General features: G+C 38.2%; 1 long non-coding RNA gene across 6 annotated transcripts in view; it reads right to left on the bottom strand.

The window, feature by feature from the left end:
• The window catches only part of LOC103100731 (uncharacterized), a 193,410-nt gene that overhangs the window by 25,362 nt on the left and 146,777 nt on the right, over positions 1–21,271 (bottom strand). For all 6 annotated transcript variants that reach the window (XR_008912827.1, XR_008912828.1, XR_008912830.1 and 3 more), the window contains one exon: positions 4,111–4,369. This is a non-coding gene — a long non-coding RNA (uncharacterized LOC103100731). The remainder of the gene's footprint in view (positions 1–4,110; positions 4,370–21,271) is intronic.

The raw sequence follows: 21,271 nt of genomic DNA, 5'->3' as shown, positions 1-21,271 counted from the left end.
GTTAAGCACAAAAGAGACTTTAGGACATTCCAAAATCATTTATACTGTTCCTCCCTGTTCTGGCCTAGACAAAACAAGATTTGTCATGGGGTCGACATTTTATATTTTCCTAAACAAAGTCTCCCAGGCCAGAGAGTCATATCTCTCAAACAAATCCAATAATTACTTAACCACTCTCTTTTCCTCTGTCCCTGCCTAACTTCAATCCATCCTCAATTCATCTCTAGATTGGTCAACTTGGTACAATTATGCGACTCCTCTGTTCAAAATCCTTGAGTGGCTCCCCATGGTCTACCAATTAAATAGCAAACTTAAAAGCTTGTCATTCAAGGCCCTCTTCAATTAAACTCCAACCTACTTTTCCAACTTCTTCTTATATTACTGTTTCTCACAAAGAATCATAGGTTTAGAACTAAAGAAGGTCTTACAGACTACCTCATCTTCCTCATTTTATCGATCCCTGGACTTGGAGTCGGACCTGGCTTCAAATGCTCCCACAAACATTTACTAGCTGTGTGACACTGGGCAAGTCACTCAAACTCTTCCTGCCTTGGTTTCCTCATCCATAAAATTAATTGTAAGCTCCTTGATGACAAGGCCTATATTTGTGATTCCCAAATACTTAGCATAGTGCCTAGCACATACTAGATGCTTAACAAATGCTGACTGATTGACTGATACAGAAATTACAGTTAATTCACAGGAAGTTTGTGGGAATCATGTGATACAACAGACATAAAGCTCTTGTAGTGATACCTTCATATGGAATATATAAATTGTCAATAGGGGATAGCTGTCAGAGCAGAGAATGCCAGCCCTGAGAAAGAAGTTCTGGTATAATACCGGTTCATTTAAATTAAAAATCGGCCCTGTAGCAAGATCCAGAAGGAAACAGAAATATCTGCGGAATATGCTGATGAGGAAGGCCCTTCAACAGTCAGGCAGGTAAGAAGGGAGTTACTTGAGTTAGCAGGGAACCTTCAGAAGGAACCCTCAAAAATCAGAGGATCAGTCAGAAACTATTATTTTCCTGGGATGAGGGGCAAGGGTAAGAAAAAGTTGTGTAAATATCTGACTCATAGTCCAAAGACAAAGTATGTAATATTGAGGTCTGAAGGACCAAGATAGATGCATGTGGGTAATAAATGGCTTCTTATCTTCTTTAGAAGCAGCCCCATGCAGGTTTCCAAGGCCCCCTTCACAGAGAAAACTCCATGGGTCATGAAATTAAACACATAACATATAGAGATGCATGGGAAGAGCTCTGGTTCTGGGAGCAGAGTCTTCAAATCCTGCTTTGGATTCCTGCAATCTGCATGATAATGGGCAAGATGTTTAATAAAAATGATAATGGCTAATACTTATAAACTATGCACCAGGCACCATACTAAGCACTTCACAATGAAACTGAGGCAAACAGGGGTTAAATGACTGACTCACCATCACTCAACTGGTATATATCTGAGGCTGAATTTGATCACAGGCATTCCTGACTCCAGAAACCAAAATGCCTCAACCTATCAGGTTCCTAATATTGTACAATAAGGGTAGCAGACTAGATGGTTTTGCCAGCCCAGTCCAGCATTAAACCCATGGCCCTGTATTGCTGCAATGCCACCACAAGTCTATTGTCAAGAAATAATCAAATTCAAACATCATTTAAATAAAAAGAAAACACATGGCACATGGCTCCCATACCAAAGGAATAGAACTAAAGCGATGTATCCATAACAGAAATAATTCACATTTCTACAGTGTTTTAAGCTTTTTAAAACATTTTACCCAGAACTCAGTGAGGAAGGTAGCAAAAAGGACTAGTAGCCCATTTTCTAGATTAAGATTTTATAGATTATGGATTAAGAAAGGAATATTCAGTGAGATTCCGGTATACTGACTAGTACGGAGGGCAGGACACTCTCCATGGCACAATGTGTATCTTTTCAAGTTATTGATCTTGTCATGCATAATGATCATTAGTGGGTGATTGATTCTGATATGATTCAACAAACTCATACTATACTATAATGATATACTGAAGGTGGGTCAATGGGACATTTCATGATTTACAGATTCAGACTCAAGTTGGCATTCAGTGAGGAACCGAATACCTATAGTAATAAATGCTTTAGGTAGCTTCTGTAACTTTCTACTTCTTGATGTGTTTCATAGTAGACTGAAATTTGTGTTTCACGATGGTCCACATTCTGAAAAACAACTCCCAAGTTTCATAGGTTGAGCTCTTTTGTTTCAAAAAATAATCAATAAACACTATGTGCAAGAATAATTAATAAGCATTTGCTAAGCACCTACTACATGCAAGGAACTATACTAAGTAAGCACTGAGGAAACAAATGTGAAAAAAAAGATAGTCCCTGCCTTGAAGGAGTTTATGATCATGATAATGGAGGAAGACAACACAAAAAAGGAAGCTGGAAAGTCAGTGGGGAAGGTCCCTGGTGAGAGAGTGATGGTGAAGAAGTCAAAGAAGTCCATAAAGAACACAACTGAGTGGGAAAAGAAGAAATGTCAAGGAGATGTCTGTCTTGTCCTCTCTACTTAAATGCAGAAATTTATGGCTCCATTTTCCATTCATTATGTCTTCTGCTTATTCCCAGGGAAGAGTGATGAAAGATGAGAAGGGAAGTATGGCAAGAAATAAAGGTAATTTTACCCACTGCTAGAGCAATATGGGGCAACTTCTTCATTATCAGCATAGTGGAACAGAGACTGGCTCCAAAGCCAAAATGATATAATTTTGGAAGTTTTGCTTCTAACACTTATTATTACTTTTAAGTAAATCATAGACAGAAGGGTTAACTTCATGAAAAGCCTTTAGCTTGCAAACCAACAAAAGCACATAGCATGCAGTCCTGTATTATCAAACTTTAATGAAAATATAATTTTCAACTGGGTTGAACTAGTTGCTATCTCAACTTGATTACCACAAATAGATTTAAACAATTACCAAAGAGTATTGCTTTGATTAACTCCTAAATGTCACAATCTGGCTAAAGTGGGAGAGGAAGAGAGAAAAAAAGAATGAAGAATGAATTAATCTTCAACTTAATGTTAAAAAGGTAGGGGGAAAGAGGAGAAAAATGAAAAACAGATATATGAATGGGAAAATACCATAGCAAAACTCATGTATTTAACAAGAATTTCAAGAAGGACACAAGCATTTATTAAAGTGTTGTTATGTGCTAGGGGGTTTAGGGGGTTCAGGGAGGACTAGCACCTCTTGGTGTGAGAGCTCACCAAGTCCTTTCCAGGGCTGCTCATCCACTTTTTTGTGCCCTCTCATCACCCAGCTTTCACCTGAGGCTCCAAGAAGCTATAGCATATACAGAGGTCACCCTTGGCAAAACTATCTGGGCAAATGGGCTAAAGGTTAAAGGTTACTGACAGACCTCAAACCCATCAGAAACTTAATGGGAAGTCTGCCTCAAGCATGTGAAGACTTTTCCTGCCATAATGGGTGGATAAGAATAATTCATTCCCACAGCCATGAAGGTGGCCAAAGAAAGTTCTGTGGAGTGCTTAGGACTTGGTCAGATGCCCAAGATACCAAGGTCACAACCATTGAATCCTGGACCATCCTCCATCATCCTGACTTTTGTCTTGCCACTGCACTTTGAAGACTCTGGAAGAGAGAGTGAGGTTAATGACTGTGCAACTCTGCCTTATTTAAATCTAATTCATGCACATGTCAAGACATCCCCAGTGATGCTTTTGGTCCTCTTTAAAAAAGGACAAATAACAACAAATGATGTGCTAGGAACTGTGCTAAGTACTTTATAGATAACTAATTTGATCCTCACAAAAACTTTGGGAGGTAAGTGATATTATTATCCCCCATATTACAGTTGAGGAAAATGAGATAAGTAAAGGTTAGGTGGCTTACCCAGAATCTAGTATTTAGGGCTGGATTTAAATTTGAGTATTACTGATTCCAGGACTGATATTCTATCCACTGGGCTATCTAGTTGGTAGACAGCATATACATATGCTTATACATATAGCGATTTCTTCCTTTAAGATGCAGTTCTGGTACCATCTGCATGAAGAATATATATGTATGTATGAAAGTGTTCTGTGGGGTATGGGGCTTACCTAGTCAGAAATTCTTCAGTCCAGATGCTGTTCTGGGGCGCCAGAATTTTGAAAGCCAAGCCTGTAGTCTCTCAATGAGGAGGGTCCTTCTGACTAGGTGGATAGGTCAGGTGAATAATGAGATGAGAAACAACTGAGTCCTCAGACCTGTGCTCAGTGTTCTGCCATTGCATGAGGTTTGCATTTATTTTATAGCTTCAGTAAGTACATGCTTTCCTGGAACACAATTTAATTCTCAACATACATGTTTCCATAGAACCTAAAAACAGATACAGAGCATAAGGAGATAGTCAACAAAACATTGTTGCTAAGTACAGGGTAAAAGGGTAGAATCAACATGGCACAGATTTGCCATAAGTTTTTATGCCTAGAAAACAGGGCCCTTTCTAAGTGGGTATATAAGAATCCTTAGGTTTAATTTTGTAAGTGGGACCTCCTGGTAATACTTTGGGGGGACAGAGTGGGATATCTGTATTAACTCTGCAAGCATGTTGCTTTCATGTATTTTTCCTGGGGCTAAGTAAGAATAATAATCATAGCAATTCCAATAATAAGGGGATGTTAATAAGGAAAGTCACTTGGGGGGTGTTCAGTAGGTATTCCCATCCTTCCTGGGGGCTGCTTTGCAGTCCCCAGTTTCTACGTATGACTGTGTCAAACAACATGATCTTTGATGCCTCCCAGCAAAAGTGTATGTGTATACACACACACACACACACACACACACACACACACATATATATATGCATATACACATATATCTTCTCTAATTAAACTAACTCTTATATGACATAGACTTGAGACTCTTCATCAAGCTTATTGCCTTCCCCTGAATGCCCTTCATCTTATAAATATCCTTTCTAACCCATTATATCCTGACTTAAAACAATTCTCTAGATACACTCCCAAAATCCATTAGTCAAAGTCACAGTAGCATCCAGTATAAAATAACATTAGCTCTTTTTGAGTGCCACCATTTTCTATCCTTAGCCTTCTTCTCATGTTAGTAATGTCTCTATCTCTATGGTCTCTTCCTCTAACTGGTGAATAACCTCCATTTGAAGAAATGTTCATGCTAACCAGGCTCTCTTCAAACTTGAATCAATCCATGAACAACTTGAACTAATTCTCTACCTTGCCTGGGAGAAGTAGCCTTTCACACTCTCCAGATTTTTTGCTCCTTTTAGGGTATTGCCTTCTTCCACTAGAATGTAAGTTTCTTTAGGGTAAGAATTATCTTCTTTCTTGCTTTTATTTGGATCCATTGTACTTTAGAACAATGCCAAGCACTTAAATGATTTATCTATCTAATACCTTTAGATCTTTTTCAAAATGCTATCTAATTATATTTCATCTTTTACTTATAAAGTAAAAATTTCACACAGATATAAAACTTACATTTATTCTCTACATTATATCAAATCATTGGTTATTGGATGAACAGCTAAGATTCAGGGTACCAATTGAAATTTATAGAAGAGAGGCAGCCTTAATAAGAGATAGTTTGTAGCCAAGAAAACTGGATACAAACTCCATTTCTAGCACTTATTAGTTATGTAATTATGGGCAAACTTCCTCAGGGAACTCCCTAAGACTTATTCTAAATGGTTATACTATATATGTATAGTAATATAATATATATTGATGGCCACACGGATGTCACTGAATCTTGATTTATTTCTGTAAAAGCATGTTGTATTGAAAAAAGCATCTAAAAACTATTATTCCTAGTACTGTCTGTGCTCTTTTGTAACATGGTGCCATTTTAACAGCAGAAGCAAAAGGATGATACACAGAATTTAGAGATATTTTATATTTTTGTTTTATGATTCATTGAAGCAAAAAAACATACATTAACTAATGGACAATCTGTTTTAATGTAGCCAAAAAATTTACCAACTAATGGAAAATCTGTTGGTGATAATGCTCTCCACACTTATTTTGGCTGATCCTTGGACAACAGACAGGTTTTTTACTAGTATTGAGCCTTTTTTAGCTTGGCAGGATCTGCCAGAGTTTGCCTTACACTGAGATGGCTTCAAAAATTCCTGGACACCCTCTGTGCCACAAAAAGAAACTGGACTAGAATTTTTGTGGGAACTTCAATGAATGGATGGAAGGATTTTAAAATATGGCAACCTGCCTTAGGAGGTAATGGTTTTCCCTTTACTCAAGGTCTTCAAAAACAGTCTGGTTGAACTTTTATCTGAGATTCAGAGGGTATTCCTATTCAGTTGTAAGTTAGGCTAGATAGCCTCTAAGAGGGAGGTATAGTGGCACAATGCAAAGGTGCTTGAACTGGGGTCTGAGGACCTGAGTTTGCCTCAGCCCTGTCACTTAGTAGTTTTGTGACCCTGGTAAATCACTGAACCACTATGGATGTCATTTTCCTTATATGTAAAATAAGAAGATTGTACTAAATTGATTTCTAAATTCCCTTCAAAACATGATTCTAGGAGGCAGCTGGGTAGCTCAGTGGATTGAGAGCCAGGCCTAGAGATGGAAGGCACTAAGTTCAAATCTGACCTCAGACACTTCCCAGCTGTGTGACCCTGGGCAAGTCACTTGACTCCCATTGCCTAGCCCTTACCACCCTTCTGCTTTGGAACCAATACACAGTATTGATTCTAAGACAGAAGGTAAGGGTTTAAAAAAAAAAAACATGAATCTATTATCCTTTGCAACTCTAGGTTCCAAGTTAATGTGAGTATAGAATGAAAGACTAAATAATGCAAACTGTAAAGTGTTTTAGAAATTTTGGCTATAATTAAGGCATGGATCACATAGTTATTATTTTTTTTTGCCTCCTCCTTTGTTCAAAACATACAGATCAAGGGGTCAATAAATAATATTGACTGTGTCACTAATTTCTTCTCCATGAAGAAGCAACAAATAAACATGCATGACTAAAAATAGTTTATGTTTATGCCACCCTTTTATAAGCAAAGCATTTTTGCCTATATTATGTCATTTGATTCTCCCAACAATCCTATGATTTAGGCATGGCAGACATCAAAGATGAGGAAATGGATGCTCAGAGAGAATGATATAGTATTAGAGCTAATTTTCACACAATAAAGACAAATCTAAGTAATTAGATAATAATAATTTCTCAGGGGTAGACTAAGCCAATATAATAAAAATAACAACTTTACCTTAATTAATTTACTTATTCAGTGGCATGGCAAACAAACTTCCAAAGACTTATTTTATAGAGTTAGAAAAAAATAATAAAATTCATCTGGAAAAACAAAATGGCAAGAATATCAAGGGAATCAATTGAAAAAACATGAACAAAAGTGACCTAGAAATAATAGATTTCAAACTATTATAAAGTAGTAATCGTCAAAATAATCTGGTAATGAGTAAGCAATAGAGTGGTGGATGAAATCGATGAAGTACAAAATACATTGTCGTAAATGACCATAATGATCTAATGTTTGATAAACCTAAAGCTCCAATCTTTAGGGCAAAAAACAGACTACCTGACAAAATTTTGGAGAAAACTAGAATGCAGTTTGGCAGAAACTAGGCATAGAACAACATCTCATATTATATATCAAAATAAGATCAAAATGGGCACATAATTTATACATAAAGGAAGATATTGTGAGTAAGTTAGGGGACCATGAGATAATGTATCCTGTCAGATCTATGGATAAGGGAAGAGTTTATGACCAAACAAGAGCCAGAGGATCAAAGGACATAAAATGGATAATTTTGATTGTATGAAATTAAAATGTTTTGCACAAGCAAAACCAATGTGGTCAATATTAGAAGGAAAGCAGGAATCTGGAAGGGGGAATTTATAGCAAGCTTTTGATAGAGGATATATATATATACATACATATATGTATATATATATATATATGGAGAACTGAGCCAAATTTCTAAAAAAAATAATAGCCATACCCCCATTGATAAGTGGTCAAAGGATACAAAAACACACACAGTTTTCAGAAGTCAATGCTATCAATAGGAAAAATGCTTTATTGATTAGAGAAAGTAAAACAACTCAAAGGTGCCACTTTGCACCTATCAGAGTGCCTAACATGACAGAAAAGAAAGATGACAAATGCTGGAGGGGATGTTGAAAAATAAGGACATTAATGCAATGTTGGTGGAGTCGTAAACTAGTTCAACTCTTATAAAACTATTATCCCATTTTATCCTCACAACAACCCTGAGAAGTAGAAACTATTATTATCTTCATTTTATGGTTGACAAAACTGAGGAAGACAAAGATTAAAGTAACTTGGCCAAGGTCTTACGGCTAAGAAGTTCATATGACGGGTTTTGAACTTAGGTCTTCGTAACACCAAGCCTAGCTCTATCCAGTGTACCATCTAACGGCTAAAATATAAAGTCCAGGTACGGCGTCAGAGCTGTGTGGCCCACTCTGAACCCCTGAAGGACTAAAACAAACAACACAGATCTAGTACTTGAGTCAGATCCATTACCAAGGTCTCCGAGTGAAGCCTCTGCTGGTGAACAAATGAGATCCTTCCTGAGTAAGTCAGGCTTCAAACCACTTGCTGCCTCTCCAAGCATCAATCAGTGAGCAGCTCAGAAAAAACAAACAAGAGGAGGAGATGGAGATGCCCTTGAACTACAAAAGCTTTACTTCAAGGACCTGGCTCAGAGAGTGCAAAATGAAACAGCTGCGACAGCCAGTGCTTGCTGTCAAGCCCTGTCCTTGTTGGGGGCTTCCTTTTAAGGGGAAGGGAAGGGAATAGGCATTTATGTGGCACTCACACTAACACGCCAGGAATGGTGCAAAGTACTTTACAAGTATTATGTCATTTGATCCTCACAGCAACGCTGGGAGGTAAATACTGTTATTATTCCTGTTTTATAGTTGAGGAAACTGAGGCAGGCAGAGGTTAAGCAGCTTGCCCAAGATCTCACAGCTGGCACGTATTGGTCACATTTGTACTTCAGCCATTCTGACTCCCCAACACTGTAACCACTGTACCACCTATTTGCGTCTCTAAAAGAGGAGCAAGAAGGCAGGATTAGAGTGGCTGCAAGGGATAAGTTGACATTTAGTGGAAGAGACATTACCATTCTTAAATCTTGAGTCTGAGGCTCCATATTTTTAATTGTCACTCATTGGTAGAATGCTTTTGCTGTAATGGAATGGAAAAGCATTCATTTATCACTTATAATGTGCCAAGCACCCTATTAAGTGCTAGAGATACAAAGAGAAAATCAAGATAGTCACAGGACACTCACATTATATTTAGGGCAGATAACACATCTAGGAGGGGTCAGCTACAGGACTTGTATAAAGATCTGGTAGTCCTAAAAGCAGTGTCAGATCAAACGGCAATGCCCTTGAATCCAGAGGGAATGGGCAGAATAGAAGGCCAAGGGGATGCTAAGAGCAATGCCAATGCAAATGGTGAGACCCAATGGGCTACCATCTTACTTGGGAGACTGCAATTGGTCACACTCTCTCTACTCATGCAGGCTCTGTAAATAGCCACCTCTATGACTTCTGACTTTTGGGAAGGGGATAGTGAACTGAAGGATCAGAACAGAGTTCTGGGTTACCATCCCCTAAGGTGGGGACAGATTGGGAATCAGCATCCAACTCTGGGAGGAAGGGCAGCAAACTCCTCAAAAGAACAACTTTCTGAGATGTGCTCCTTCTGGGCCTTCAGGCTCCATTAACTATGCCAGGGAAGACAAAGTCAACAAAATCCTCTAAAACATATATGGAAGAAAAATATCAGAAGGGGTCAGGTCACAGAAGGAAACTGGGTAATTGTCATTACTCTACTAAAATTAATATGTATAGTTTAAATATTTTGTAAATATTTGTAAGTTATCCATGAAATGAATCATCATTTCTATTTTGCTTATTTACTTGAGGATATGATTTTGTTGAACAAATTAAGTTTTGATATTTTTTTAAAGAAGAAAGCTGATATCAGCTCTAAAAATCAAAGAGTTTGTTTAGTCCCTCAATTCCCCCTCCCCATCTCATCCCACTCTAAATATTCCATATGTGTTCTTTATTTGGTTCTATTTCTATACAAAACACTCAATAGTTTTTCCCCCTCAGGTACAAAGGGTATTCTGCCATATTACTTTCAATTACTGTTTAATAATTTATGAAATTCTCCAGGATCATACTTGCAATATTTCAGTCAGGCCCCATTACATTATAATGAGGTTTGATTTAACACAGTCATTATAAATGCTATAAAAGGTTAGTGGCATTGGGGAGGGGGGTTGAAGTTTCAAGCAAATGCACTCATTTCTGACCACTTAAGAATAAAATAAACAGCTGTCCCCAAGCACAAGGCTTCTCTTCCCTGTCAATGATGCAGTCTTAGAAGCTGCTTCTACATTCAGCAGCAAGTGTTGGGTCTGGAGAACTTCAGCAGAGATTAGCATGGGATAATTGAAGGAACAGGATGGATTTAGCAGTTGAGGGACTCAGATCAAATCCTGCTTTTGCCAATAAGTGCTTACGTGATCAGAGGACTTGACCTCACCTCAGATCCCTCGTCCATAGTATGAGGAGGATGGATAAAGCAATCCCTACAGTCCCTTCCAACTCTAAATCCTATATTAAATTTTATCTCATGTTTCTTGCCCATAAAATCATGTATTCCTTTTATTGGCAGCTGGTGGCACTGACCCATCAAGCTTAAAGTTGTGTTTTCTAGGAGTGGAGTGAACCATCCACACTCTCTCTTGCCTAGATGCCCTCCCACGATTTTTATGGGGTCTAAAAGATATAGGTTCAAATTGTGCCTCTGACATATGCTGTCTGTGTGTTCCTAACTAAATCACCTAATTTCTTAGTGCCCCCAGGCAGAACAGGCACCAACCAGCTTTGATAGAGTTTCTCACTGGGAGTTCCTTATAAGAATGAAATCACAGATCTAATTAAAAAAAAAACAAAAACAAAAAAACAACTGTGTAAGAGGGGCAGGGAGGAGCTTCCGGTCAAGATGGCGGCTTAGAGAAAGCTAAAGTTCAGATCTCCGGAAACCCTTCCCTACCGAACTCAAACTATATGCTCCTAGGACACCGAAATTCAAAACGAACAATAGCATAGACCCCGGGAATCCTCCTCCTGGACCTGGATCAAAAGGTACGCCCCCCCCCCAAAAGCCAGAACCCAAGAACACTCGGACCTAAGGGGTAGGCAGAAGGAAGGTCCCAAGACCCATCACCCCCAACCTAGAGCACCGAGTCCAAGGCAGCAGAAGGAACCTCAGAGCCTCAGGGCCGGCTATTCTGAAGGCCTCTTCCTGAAAACAACCTGACTCAGAAGAGGGGGCACCCAACACAGACAGCAGAGAAACAGAGAGAGAAGGGGGAAGCTTGTAACCCCCTGGCTGGACCCTTCCATCCAAGTCTCACAGAAGGTCCCTGCCTCACGGCATACTCAGTTCAACCCAGGGAAAGCTAATCCTATCAGGAGCCCTCGGAGCTCTGGGAAGCCGTGGCCCCTCCCCCCTCAGAGTGCTGGCTCTCCTGGCCGGCTAAGGCACAGAAACAAACACCCTGCGGAAAGGGCCAAGCCAGGCTCAGAGTGTGGAAGTAAGGCAACGGAGAAGCATCGGGAGGGGACTGAGGAGGGCAGTAACACGGAAACATCAGCAATTCCTGGCTTCCCTGGGAAGACAGAACAACAACTGCATAGAACAACGAACAATCTGCCGAGGGCTAAAACCACTGAACACCAGACAGAGATAAGAAAAGTCATCCCCACTAAGAGATGGCAAACTCCAGAGAAGCACAAAAGCCACAAAATTCCAAGAAAAACAAGAAGAAGGGGGTGACTTTGGACACATTTTATGGAGCAAAAATACAAAATACAGAGCAGATAGAAGAAGATATACAAGAAAATGCTCCAAAATCTTCCAAAGGAAATAGAAACTCTCCACAAACCCATTGAATTGGAATTGGAAAGGATCAAAAAGATGGAAGCCCTCTGGGAGGAAAAGTGGGAAATAATGCAAAAGAAATTCACGCATCTACAAAACCAGTTTGACCAAACTGAAAAGGAAAACCAGGCTTTAAAGTTCAGAATTAGGCAACTCCAAGACAATGAGCAAGAATTAATAAAGCAAAGCCAAAAGACCAAGAAATTAGAAGAGAACATAAAATATCTCACCGACAAGGTGATAGATCTGGAAAATAGAGGAAGAAGAGATAATTTAAGAATAATTGGGGGGGAGCAACTGGGTAGCTCAGTGGATTGAGAACCAGGCCTAGAGAAGGGAGGTCCTGGGTTCAAATCCGGCCTCAGCCACTTCCTAGCTGTGTGACCCTGGGCAAGTCACTTGACTCCCATTGCCGAGCCCTTACCACTCTTCTGCCTTGGAGCCAATACACAGTATTGACTCCAAGACGGAAGGTAAGGGTTTAAAAAAAAAAGAATAATTGGACTACCAGAAAAGCCAGAAATAAACAGCAAACTCAACATCATAATACAAGATATAATCAAAGAAAATTGCCCAGAGATCCTAGAATAAGAGGGCAATACAGGCATTGAAAGAGTTCACAGAACACCCTCTACACTAAATCTCCAAAAGACAACTCCCAGGAATGTAATTGCCAAATTCCAAAGCTTTCAAGCAAAAGAAAAAATCTTACAAGAAGCCAGAAAAAGACAATTTAGATATAAAGCCAATCAGGGTCACACAAGACCTTGCAAGTTCCACTCTGAATGACCGTATGGCATTTAGGCATGGAGCATGATTTTCAGAAAGGCAAGAGAGCTGGGCCTTCAACCAAGAATCAACTATCCATCAAAACTGACTATATACTTCCAAGGAAAAGTATGGGCATTCAACAAAATAGAAGATTTCCAAGTTTTTGCAAAGAAAAGACCAGAGCTCTGTGGAAAGTTCTATATCAAAAAACAAAGAGCATGGAATACCTGAAAAGGTAAATATGAAGGAAAGGGGAAAGGAGAAAAATGTTATCTTTTTCTTTTACTCAAACTCACTTCTATAAGGACTACATTTATATCAATCTATGTATACTAACATGAGGGGAAAATGTAATGTGTAAATAGGGGGAAAAGAAAGACCAAATAGAATAATTTTTCTCACACAAAGATTCACACGGGAAAGGGAGGGGAAGAAAACTCCTATAAGAAGGAGAGGAAGAGAGTTTTTACTTAAACCTTACTCTCAGGGAAATCAACTCTGAGAGGGAAGAACATCCAGATCCATTGGGATCTTGAATTCTATCTTACCCAACAAGGGAATGGAGAAGGGAAAACCAAGGGGCGTAGGGGGAAGGGAACACAAAAAAGGGAGGGAAGAAGAGGGGGGAGGAGGAGGGAACAAAAAGGGAGGTGCTAGAAAGGGAAACATATCAAGGGAGGGGACAAGGGGGACTGATTTAAAGTAAATCACTGGACTAAAAGGTAGAGCTGAAGAAGAAAGGTTAGAATTAGGGAAGGATATCAAAATGCCAGGGAGTCCACAAGTGACAGTCATAACTTTGAACGTGAATGGGATGAACTCACCCATAAAATATAGACGAATAGCAGAATGGATCAGAATCCAAAACCCTACCATATGTTGTCTTCAAGAAACACACATAAGGCAGGTAGACACCCACAAGGTCAGAATTAAAGGATGGAGTAAGACCTTCTGGGTCACAACTGACAGAAGGAAGGCAGGAGTGGTAATCATGATATCTGATAAAGCCAAAGCAAAAATAGACCTGATCAAAAGGGATAGGGAAGGTAATTATATTTTGTTAAAAGGGACTTTAGATAATGAGGAAATATCACTAATCAACATGTATGCACCAAATAATACAGCACCCAAATTTCTAATAGAGAAACTAGGATAATTGAAGGAAGAAATAGACAGTAAAACCATATTAGTGGGAGACTTGAATCAACCATTATCAAATTTAGATGAATCAAATCAAAAAATAAATAAGAAAGAGGTAAAAGAAGTGAATGAAATCTTAGAAAAATTAGAATTAATAGACATATGGAGAAAAATAAATAGGGATAAAAAGGAATACACCTTCTTCTCAGCACCACATGGCACATTCACAAAGATTGACCATACATTAGGTCACAGAAACATGGCACACAAATGCAGAAAAGCAGAAATAATGAATGCAGCCTTTTCAGATCACAAGGCAATAAAAATAATGCTCAGTAATGGTACATGGAAAACCAAATCAAAAACTAATTGGAAACTAAACAATATGATACTCCAAAATCATTTAGTTAGAGAAGAAATCATAGAAACAATTAATAATTTCATCGAGGAAAATGACAATGGCAAGTCATCCTTTCAAACCTTTTGGGATGCAGCCAAAGCGGTAATCAGAGGTAAATTCATATCCCTGAGTGCATATATTAACAAACTAGGGAGAGCAGAGATCAATCAACTGGAAATGCAAATAAAAAAACTCAAAAGCTATCAAATTAAAAACCCCCAACAGAAAACCAAACTAGAAATCCTAAAAATGAAGGGAGAAATTAATAAAATCGAAAGTGATAGAACTATTGATTTAATAAATAAGACAAGAAGCTGGTACTTTGAAAAAAACAAACAAAATAGACAAAGTACTAGTCAATCTAATTAAAAAAAGGAAGGAAGAAAAGTAAATTAACAGCATCAAAGATGAAAAGGGGGACATCACCTCCGATGAAGAGGAAATTAAGGCAATTATTAAAAATTACTTTGCCCAATTATATGGCAATAAATACACCAATTTAGGTGATATGGATGAATATATACAAAAATATAAACTGCCAAGACTAATAGAAGAAGAAATAGAATTATTAAATAATCCCATATCAGAAAATGAAATCCAACAAGCCATCAAAGAACTTCCTAAGAAAAAATCCCCAGGGCCTGATGGATTCACCAGTGAATTCTACCAAACATTCAGAGAACAGTTAATCCCAATACTATACAAACTATTTGACATAATAAGGAAAGAGGGAGTTCTACCAAATTCCTTTTATGACACAAACATGGTACTAATTCCAAAACCAGGCAGGCCAAAAACAGAGAAAGAAAATTATAGACTAATCTCCCTAATGAATATAGATGCAAAAATCTTAAATAGGATACTAGCAAAAAGACTCCAGCAAGTGATCAAAAGGGTCATCCACCATGATCAAGTAGGATTTATACCAGGGATGCAGGGCTGGTTCAATATTAGGAAAACCATCCACATAACTGACCACATCAACAAGCAAACCAACAAGAACCACATGGTTATCTCAATAGATTCAGAAAAAGCCTTTGATAAAATACAACACCCATTCCTATTAAAAACACTAGAAAGCATAGGAATAGAAGGGTCATTCCTAAAAATAATAAACAGTATATATCTAAAACCATCAGCTAATATCATCTGCAATGGGGATAAACTAGATGCATTTCCAATAAGATCAGGAGTGAAACAAGGATGCCCATTATCACCTCTACTATTTGACATTGTACTAGAAACACTAGCAGTAGCAATTAGAGAAGAAAAAGAAATTGAAGGCATCAAAATAGGCAAGGAAGAGACCAAGTTATCACTCTTTGCAGATGACATGATGGTCTACTTAAAGAATCCTAGAGATTCAACCAAAAAGCTAATTGAAATAATCAACAACTTTAGCAAAGTTGCAGGATACAAAATGAACCCACATAAGTCATCAGCATTTCTATATATCTCCAACACAGCTCAGCAGCAAAAACTAGAAAGAGAAATCCCATTCAAAATCACCTTAGACAAAATAAAATACCTAGGAATCTATCTCCCGAGACAAACACAGGAACTATATGAACACAACTACAAAACACTCTCCACACAACTAAAACTAGACTTGAGCAATTGGAAAAACATTAACTGCTCATGGATAGGATGAGCCAATATAATAAAAATGACCATCCTACCCAAACTTATTTATCTATTTAGTGCCATACCCATTGAACTACCAAAATACTTCTTCACTGATTTAGAAAAAACCATAACAAAGTTCATTTGGAAGAACAAAAGATCAAGGATATCCAGGGAAATAATGAAAAAAAAAACACAAATGATGGGGGCCTTGCAGTCCCAGACCTTAAACTATATTACAAAGCAGCAGTCATCAAAACAATTTGGTACTGGCTAAGAGACAAAAAGGAGGATCAGTGGAATAGACTGGGGGAAAGCGACCTCAGCAAGACAGTATACGATAAACCCAAAGATCCCAGCTTTTGGGACAAAAATCCACTATTTGATAAAAACTGCTGGGAAAATTGGAAGACAGTATGGGAGAGATTAGGATTAGATCAACACCTCACACCCTACACCAAAATAAATTCAAAATGGGTGAGTGACTTAAACATAAAGAAGAAAACCATAAGTAAATTGGGTAAATACAGAATAGTATACATGTCAGACCTTTGGGAGGGGAAACACTTTAAAACCAAGCAAGACATAGAAAGAATCACAAAATGTAAAATAAATAATTTTGACTACATCAAATTAAAAAGCTTTTGTACAAACAAAACCAATGTAACTAAAATCAGAAGGGAAACAACAAGTTGGGAAAAAAATCTTCATAGAAACCTCTGACAAAGGTTTAATTACTCAAATTTATAAAGAGTTAAATCAATTGTACAAAAAACCAAGCCATTCTCCAATTGATAAATGGGCAAGGGACATGGATAGGTAGTTCTCAGATAAAGAAATCAAAACTATTAATAAGCACATGAAGAAGTGTTCTAAATCTCTTATAATCAGAGAGATGCAAATCAAAACAACTCTGAGGTATCACCTCACACCTAGCAGATTGGCTAACATGACAGCAAAGGAAAGTAATGAATGTTGGAGGGGACTTGGCAAAGTAGGGACACTAATTCATTGCTGGTGGAGTTGTGAATTGATCCAACCATTCTGGAGGGCAATTTGGAACTATGCCCAAAGGGCGATAAAAGAATGTCTACCCTTTGATCCAGCCATAGCACTGCTGGGTCTGTACCCCAAAGAGATAATGGACACAAAGACTTGTACAAGAATATTCATAGCTGCGCTCTTTGTGGTGGCCAAAAATTGGAAAACGAGGGGATGCCCATCAATTGGGGAATGGCTGAACAAATTGTGGTGTATGTTGGTGATGGAATACTATTGTGCAAAAAGGAATAATAAAGTGGAGGAATTCCATGGAGACTAGAATGACCTCCAGGAAGTGATGCAGAGCGAGAGAAGCAGAACCAGGAGAACATTGTACACAGAGACTAATACACTGTGGTACAATCAAATGTAATGGACTTCTCCATCAGTGTCAATGCAATGTCCCTGAACAATCTGCAGGGATCTAGGAGAAAAAAACACTCTCCATTAGCAGAGGACAAACTGTGGGAGGAAAAACACCGAGGAAAAACAACTGCCTGACTATAGAGGTTGAGGGGACATGACAGAGGAGAGACTCTAAAGGAGCACTCTAATGCAAATATTAACATGGCAATGGGTTCAAATCAAGAACATATGTGATACCCAGTGGAAATACGCGTTGGCTATGGGGGGTGGGAGGGAGGAAAAGAAAATGATCTTTGTCTTTAATGAATAATGCTTGGAAATGATCAAATAAAATATTATAAAATTTAAAAATAAATTAATTAATTAATTTAAAAAAAAGAGTGGCAGGTAGATTGCTCAGTGGATAAAGGACTAGACCTAGAGTCAGAAGGATCTAGGTTCAAGTCTAGACTCAGATATTTCCCAGTTATGTGACCCTGAGCAAGTCATTTAACTCCAATTGCCAAGCCATGACAGCCCTTCTACCTTAGAATCAATTCTAAGGCAGAACAGTAGAGTTAAAAAAAAATACTTGAAATATCAGGAACAGGCAGAGATACACTACCCTATCCCCTTACATTCATTCCATTTCTAGCCTAAGGCTATATCAAAAGGCCAGTGGGCAAGGGACAACTTGGACAGTAAACTTGGAGAGATGTGGATGAACTTGATAAGAGAAAATATCCAGTTGTAATCTCAAGATGTTCACATTTGGAAGAATCTAAGATTACTTCTCAGAATTATAGCAGTAAGAGACTTTTAAGAAGGGATCCTAAAAAGCATCTAGACTAATCTCTCATCTTCTTTAAGATGAGGAAACTAAAGACAGGAGATATGAAATGATTAGCCTATGGTTTCATAGTTAGTAGTAGAAACAAGAATCCCAAGCTCCTAATTAATTCTTTGTCCAACATCCCTTCCACTAGACCCTATTCCTCACCAAAGGAATACACAAGAAATAGTATATCCATAAGATATTTTATATTCTTTGAGTAGAGTTAGTGTGCTGTACCTGACAAAGAAAAAGAACCAAAACTCTTGCTTATGAAGTATTTTTAGATGATCAGAATTTGTGCTTCGCTGTAGACAGCTGCCTTCTTGTACATGTCATTTATTTTTATTTATCAAGTGGCCACAAATACCACAATCGCTCCAACTCTGTCATGTGTCCTGGGGGATTCAATAAATATCTTGCTGACTGATGGATCACCATCAATATTTATTGAGTGTTCACGGGATGTAAGATTGAGACAACCAAAATTTTATTAGACAGAGATTGCACTGTCCTTGAGAAGTTTACGATTGAGAGGATATGCTGGGCTCTTTAATCAGTAATATGTGCTACCCAGAAGATACAGTCACTCCAGGAGGCCAAATATAAGAATATAGATTGCATACTTCTTAAGGATCTTTAAAAGAAAGATTTAAATAGATTCTCCTTGTCCGGTCTTTCTTTTTCTCAAATCCATTCTACCCACATTGCCAGGGTAATTTTTTCCCAAGTCCACAACCAGCAATAAACCAAAAAAAAAATTTATTGAGTACTTGGTGTGATCTAGGCACTGGGCTAAAAAAAATCCCTGCTTTCAAGAAGCTTACATTCTAATGGAAGAGACAACATGTAAATAACTCGGTACATATAACATATACAAATTAGATAGAAGGAAATTTCAGAAGAGGAAGGCATTAGCAGCTAGGAAGACTAGGAAAAGTGTTCTGAGGAAAGTAGGATCTGAGCTGAGATTTGAAAGAAGCAGAAAAAATTCTAGGCAGAGATGAGGAGGAAAAACATTCCAGATACTAGGGAAAGTCATTGCAAAAGCAAAGAGATGAACCATAACGGTGTCCAAGGAAAGGAAGAGCAAGCAGATCAGTGTAGTTTACAAAATACAAAGATGGGCATAAAGTCAAAGACTGGAAAGGAGTAAGGTCATGACAATTAAATGCCAGGGATCTTGATGTTTGATCCTGATTATAACAGGAAGCCACAAGACCTAGAGTAGAGGGTGATAGCATCAGCTCTATACCTTAGGAAAATGCCTGGCAACTAAGTAAAGGCATAGAGGCTTGAATAAGAAGATAATTAGAAATGTATTGTTGTATGATATTTAGGGAAAAAAATGATGAGGACCTGAACTATTATGTTAGCAGTTGTATGACAAAGGGGAAAGGAACAAATAAGAAAGATGGTGTCTTTCTTCATATTCCCAGCATTTACACAGTGCCTGATATATTTGTTGTTTAATCTTAACAGTGACACTTGGCTCATCCCAATCCCATTTTGAAGTTTTCTTAACAAAGACACTGCAGTGGTTTGCCATTTCCTTCTCTAGCTCATTTTACAAATGAGGAAACTGAGGCAAACAGGATTAAGTGACTTGTCCAGGATTTGAAGTCAGATTTGAACTCAGGAAGATGAGTCTTCCTAACTCCAAGCTCAACATTCTAACTGCTACATAACCCAGCTTCCCAGTGCCTGATATATAGTAAGTGCTTAATAAAAGTTTATTGACCAAATGATTGGTTGCAATGCCATGAAAGTACAAATAACAAGATGTGACAGCAGATTTGACACATTATTACCCCTCTCCTCAAAATCCTTCAGTGACTTCCTATTGAAAATAATAAGTCACATACAAACATAAAATCTTAGATCTGGAAGATACTTTAGAGATCATCTCATCCAACTCCATCAATGGGCATATGAAGAAAGTAAGGTCCCCAAAAGATAATGTAAAAAATACTTAGCAAATAAATCAGTCAGTGTGAAGAAAGGGACAGAGGAAGGGCTCAAACTCAGACCTCCAACTCTAGTGATTTTTCCACTGTAGGATTAAGTTTTGCTTAAATATACATAGCATCCACAATTTAGCTGTAATGGCCTTTTCCAAACTCTCCTCCCACTATTTACTCTCATGAGCCTTGCATTCAATCAAGTCAACTCCTTATTTCCCCCAGTATCCCGAGCTTCCTTTCCCTGTACATGGTACTCGTGGTACATCCCATTCAAACGCCCCCTCTAAAGTTTAAAAGGAGACAGAAATAAGATGACTGGTTTTGTCACTGTAATTTCAAATGTAAAATACACTTAAAAACCGGGCTTGAAAGAGGTGCATAGTTTCATATAAAATCCTCTTTTCTGTTATTCTGTTTACTGAAATGTTAGTATTTGTTGATACTTGGGTTCATCATAAAAATTTAAGAAGAAAAAAATACCTCCTCTTCTATGAAATCTTTTTTAATCTTTACCTTCTGTCTTAGAATTGATGCTGAGTATCAGTTCCAAGGCAGAAGAGTCATAAAGGCTAAGGAATTTGGGGTTAAATGACTTGCTCAAAGCCACATGGCTCGGAAGTATCTGAGGAGAGACTTGAACCTTGGACCTCCCATCTCCAGGCCTGGCTCTCAACCCACTGAGCCACCTACTGCCCTTCTTCTATAAAGTTCTTCCACAAGTCAGAAGTGATTTCTCCCTCTTCTGAATTCCTACAGTCCTTGGGATCTCTCTCATGGCACTTCCTCCTATTACTGCCTTCTTTACATTTATCAGTGTTCTCTTAATTGTTCAATCTCACTGCCTCTTCTCAGTTCTCATCCTCCTTTAAAGTTCCAATGCTTTTGACACTGTTGACCACCCTCTTTTCATAGATATTCCCTTTATCCTTGGCTTCTAAGACACTTCTCTCTCCTGATTCTCTTCCTTCCCATCTGACTGCTCCTTTTCAATCTTCTCTGCTCAGCTATAACTTACTGTTCCCTAAATAGGTTCTTTCCTGGGCCATTTTCACTTCTTTTTTTCCCCTGGACTCATTATTCTCTCCCTCAAGGTTTTCAGCAACTCCCACAGCTTCAATTATCTTCTTTTCTTATA

Source organism: Monodelphis domestica, chromosome 6 (genome assembly GCF_027887165.1).
Source record: "Monodelphis domestica isolate mMonDom1 chromosome 6, mMonDom1.pri, whole genome shotgun sequence".
Classification (NCBI taxonomy): domain Eukaryota; kingdom Metazoa; phylum Chordata; class Mammalia; order Didelphimorphia; family Didelphidae; genus Monodelphis; species Monodelphis domestica.
This window is presented reverse-complemented; position numbering and strand designations above follow the sequence as displayed.